At 35.7% G+C, this 5,358-nt stretch overlaps 1 pseudogene; it reads right to left on the reverse strand.

Moving 5' to 3' along the window:
* Window positions 1-583: 583 nt before the first annotated feature.
* Window positions 584-1,054, reverse strand: LOC105870094 (large ribosomal subunit protein uL23 pseudogene; annotated as a pseudogene).
* Between the last annotated feature and the right edge of the window lie 4,304 nt (window positions 1,055-5,358).

Raw genomic sequence — 5,358 nt, forward strand, 5'->3', positions numbered from 1 at the left:
TTGTTTCTGAATTTCATTGATTAGCCTTCAGTATTTCATACTTAGAATGGTGTTTTCTATTTTCCATTTTGTTTTCAAAAATAGTCTTTACCATATTTAAATACTTTTCCTTTATTGCCATTTGGAGTTCTTTAGTAGAAATAACTGGTGGGAGTGGGGGGTTAAATCAAATGCCTTTTCAGCACTGATTGCTCTGATCATATGGTTTCCTCTTAATTTGTTGATATGACAAATTATTGATAAATTTCCTAAATATCCACTCTTGTCTTTCTTTCTTGATTATAATGTACCATTCATTTGATACTTGCTTTATTCTTTTTGCTAATATTTCATTTTTTAATTTTTGCAGCTATATCCATAAGTAATGTTGGTCCATATATTTTGTGTACTATTTGTATAATAACTAGTTTGATATTAATGGTACACTGGCTTCATTAAATGAATTTGAGAGATTTCCATCTTTATTCTATGACCTACGATAATTTTCTATGATCTGAAATAACACTGGCCTTATTTGTTCTTTTCTTTTTTTTTTTTTAAGGTGAAAAGATATGTATATTTAGAATTAGCCAGTTGGACTTGTTTAGATGATCCCAATTTTGTTGTCAACATCCAAAGCATTGTAACCGGGAGCCAGTCAAACATATGCCTTCTTCTCTCCATCAGGCCTGATCAGGGTGTTGACCTTGGCCACATCAAAGTCATAGAGCTTCTTCACAACCTGTTTGATGTGGTGCTTGTTGGCTTTGACATCCACAATGAACACAAGTGAGTTGTTATCTTCTATCTTCTTCATGGTGGACTCAGTGGTCAAGGGGAACTCGATGATGGCTTGGTGGTCAAGCTTGTTTTTCCAGGGGAGCTCTTCCCAGGATATCTGGGCTGCCTCCCACACCACGGTGTCTTTGGTCGCCGCAAGGTGGGTGACGTACGGATCTTCTCTTTTTCTGTGGCTATGGATGCCTTTCAGCACTGCCTTCTTAAGCTTCAAAGCCTTTGCTTTGGCTTCTGCTTTGGGAGGGGCAGGAGCTTCCTTCTTCACCTTCGACACCATCTTGTGAAAAGGTACTTGTTCTTTATGGAATAAATCTTATCCATCTGTTAAATCATCTGATCCTGGTCCTTTTCACACTAGTAGATCTTTAAGTGCCTTTCTGATTTCTTCCACAGTAATTGTTCTACTCACATTTTTCACCTCTTAATGAGTCATTCTTGGAAACTATATTTTTCTGAAAATCATTGTTTTCTTCTAGATCAGGTTAGTAAACACTGGCTCACAGGCCAAGTCCAAGCCCACCGTCCATCCTCAGCATTGAACTAAGAATGATTTATAAATTTTTAAATGATTATACTCTGTTAGTTTTCTATTTCTTTAACTGTGGCTTTTGGCTGTATTATCACATTTCATCATTATTTTGGATACCACTTAGAAAAACAAAATTCTTTCACATAATCTAGAAGATAAAGCCCTCTTAGCTCTTAAAATGTTTACTTTCTACTTATTGAAGACCTCTTTTAGATTTATGGAGGCATAAATTTTAATCATATTTTTCTTGTGCATCGATAAAAGGAAACTATAAAATTGCTTAGGTTATTTCTAAAATGTTTTCTCATTGAAAATCCAGCGCTTTTAAATCACTGTGAATTCAATCTTCAGTGTTCGTATTTTGCCATACAATATTGTCCTCTGCACTGGTGATGACGTATTTCTTAAAAGAGTGTTTCACTATTGTTTCCAATATTTTCTTCCAAATTGTTGATACTTGCTCTGCAAGTTTGGACACTAGTTATCTCCTACTGTACGTGTCATTCAAAATATTTCAGACATCAGCCAGCACTCATATTTTTTTCCTCAAATAGTGCTTAAATGGTTTTTTGACTGACATGCCAAGGGATTTCAATCATGCCACCAGGAAAAACAGCCAAGTTCTTACATGCATAGGCAATAACAATGGGGTCACACTGCCACATGGCCAACAGAAATTGAGGACACATCCTGATTACAGAGTTGTCAAAATAAAAAATAAAGTGGGACTTGAATTGACGAAATATGGTAATTTTTAATGCCTGGTTTATCTGGGTTTATTTTGTATTTTTTGCTATTTTTTTAAGATGGGTAATATGTTTAATCTTTCTTTTATAATAATGAAGTTACTTAAGGCTATGAATTTTTCTATGAGAATAGCTTTTGTAGTGGCTCTTCAGGTTTTCAATGAAATATTTTCATTGCTATTAAATAGACTGTAAATTCTGTTTTGATTTACAGTTGTACCAAGTGTTATCAATTTATTTGTATTCTCCATGTAGTGATATTTTGGTTACTTTTCAGTATTTGTTTATAATTATATTAGGTTATGGCCATACAATGCATCTCATAAAATCTCTAACTTTAAAATATGATGACTTTTGTGGCAATATATATAGCTAATTTTATATTATAAATTCTTACACACATACAAAAATGTATAATATGTATTCAAAGAAAATAAAACAGAATTTACTAAGAATTAAAATCAGTTTGATATTTGTTTCATTCAATTCTTCTTTGTCTTTACTTGTGTTTCTATCAGTTATGAAAAACTAGAAAAATAAAGAAATTTCAAGAAGCTTAGACTTTCTGGGTAATATAGAAACTGAAGTGGAGCTAGGGAGTGATACTGTTCTTTAACCACATGGTCACACTAAGGTCACCCTTAGCCACAGAGTTAGAGATCAGGATGGCAGGGGGTTGTGACTGAAAGAGCCACATGGGGAGCTTCTGAGATCCTAGTAAACTCTGGTTTTTTGACTCATGTGCTAGTTATATAACATGTTCAGTTTGTGAAAAATCTATAATTTTTGTACTTTTCTCTATATATATATTTTTCTTCTTTTTAAAAAGTTTTTTAATATAACCACAAAGTAGAGTTATTTAATGTCATTTCTTCTCCCTTTCCCTATTCCCTTTTCCCTCCAACAAATACTGATCTAAAAGAAATATTGATTCCACCTTTAGACCTTTGTAAAAACTGCTTCATGTTCCTACGCTTTGTCTTCATTGTTCTTTTCCCATATGTTAGTCAGAATAGTTTAACCTACAGTTTAACCCAACATTTCTGTGGCGTGACTTGCTCATGCAAAGCCTATACAAGTCAGGAGAACTTCCTCTATCTGTAGCTACTCAGTCTAGAAAGCATGACCTTTAAAGGTTGTGGTGGCAGAGAAAGAGGAATCTGGAGGCTCTAGCCAGGAGGTTTTTAAGAGCCAGGTCTGTGACTTGCACTACTTCTGCTGTCATCTGACAGCCACAACCCAGGCACATACCCTAACTGCAAGGGTGCTGGAAAAACCATAGTTGACATTTTGCTTCTGGCTGCCTGCCTTAATTAATGGCTTGGGAGAGCACATTTCAGGTCTCAACCCTGCAATCTTCCCAGTTGTGCAAGATATCTCTTAATCCTACAAACCAGCTCTTAAACTCATGAAACTGGCATCTTAATCCCCTTGCCCTTTACCATAAAACCAAATGATGTATGTATGTATACATTTTGCTTTACTAAGAAAGCAAAAGATTCCAGTGCTTGTTTATAGTTAGGTTTGGGAACAGGAAAAGGAGAGTTTTACTTATCTATTTGCTTATTTATTTGTTTTTAACATTTCTGATTTTGCTTGTACATTCCTTAACACTGATCCAATTTTAGACTTGATATCTCTTTATAAACAATATATTATAAGAATCAAACTTATGTGATGTAATCAACAAATGGCTTGATCATTTTCTCCTCCTACTCATTCAAATCAATTTTGTGGGGCTAATTTTTCCCCTGCCCACTAGAATGAAATTTAAGGCAAGTCTTATGGTTTTATGGTCATTCATCATTAATTTAAAAATTGTCCAGCTACTTGTGGTCATGAAAGCAGTCTCAGTTCAGCAATTAAAATACCTAGTCCTATGTAATTTGTAATGGTCACAAGATTCAGCTTCATTTAGAATTAAATCTTCCTGTCCCCCAGATTAGATGTGCTTTGAGAAAAAAAATAGGTATGGTCAACTCTATTTCTCCATCTTGAGCTTTTGTTCTCCTCTATTATCTAGGCTACTTCTACCTCGTTTAGGCTTAGAGAGCAGGGAGATGTAAGGAACAGAAATGCTGTCTTTTATAAACTTGATGGGTGAAGGGGAGAAAAAGTCCAAAACTGATTTTGAACATCTCCTTTGCAAGTCCTGCGTGGTGCTCTCCTACCTCACTTTGTGATGTAAGTTAACATCAGTGTCTTGAAGCAAAACTGATACCAAAATAGTTTTATTTCCACCTCCTACTACACTAATGTAACTGGCAAATCAAAGATTTGGACCCAGATTTACCTAATGCCAAAATCCATGTTCTTATTTACTATGCCAGACAGCCTCACCTATGTCAAACTAAAGATGTCATTTCAAATTTATTTAATACTTTTTTGGGCAGTCTTCCGTTTGGTCCTGGAAAATATGTCTTTCCACATGTGCATGAGCCACACTTCTCATTTTGTTTCTACTTTATGAAGGATGAAAAACCAAAGGAAGCCATTGGTTTCCGTTTCCTTGATAAATGGAGGAGGGGATTTAATTAGCTCCTGTGCTCAATAAATAGTGCAGTTTTAACTATTGTCAAACTACAATCTTGTGGCATTCACTTCTTCCCTTAGAGAAATGGGGAAGTATGATTATTACATGTACATACACACACACACACAAAAAAAATTCTGAACAAATGTTTGCAAAAGGCATTTGAAAGCTGTTGTTGCTGATTACTGACTTTGAGGATGCTTATGATTTCCAAATTTGTATTTCCTACTGAGGCCATATCAACAAATGTGTAAATCTCTCTGCGCCCTGTGGGTGATATTGTTGTGTTCATTGTGGGCAGTAAATACAGGCTGATTCTCCTTCTCACTCTGAGCTTGGACCATGTGGTCAGCTGACCAGGAGTCCCCAGGAAGATGCCTTCCCACAGCGTAATTCTCTCCCTCACTCATTCTGTCTACCTCTTCCTGTAACTGCTCTATAGTGGAAGCAAATCTAGGGACAATTTTGTGGAAACATAATACTTCCTCTTTTTAAACCCAAAATAAGCAGTCTTCCCAATAGCATTTATCCAGTCACATAAAAGAGCCAGCAGGACCGCTATCTAGAAGCAAGTTGTGGGAATGACCCCACAGACATAAATCTCTAAGGCAGGGATAGCCCCCTACCATGGCAGAACAACATGCGGGGTTTCTCCACCCCAAAAGCTTTCAACTGCATGGTCTAAATAAGCAACTTCACATTAGCTGCTCCTGTTTCAGGAAGACTTCAAATAATGTTTTTCTGTAAATTAAAGAAGATTTTTTTATTGTTAT

Source organism: Microcebus murinus, chromosome 1 (assembly GCF_040939455.1).
Source record: "Microcebus murinus isolate Inina chromosome 1, M.murinus_Inina_mat1.0, whole genome shotgun sequence".
NCBI classification, from domain to species: Eukaryota; Metazoa; Chordata; class Mammalia; order Primates; family Cheirogaleidae; genus Microcebus; species Microcebus murinus.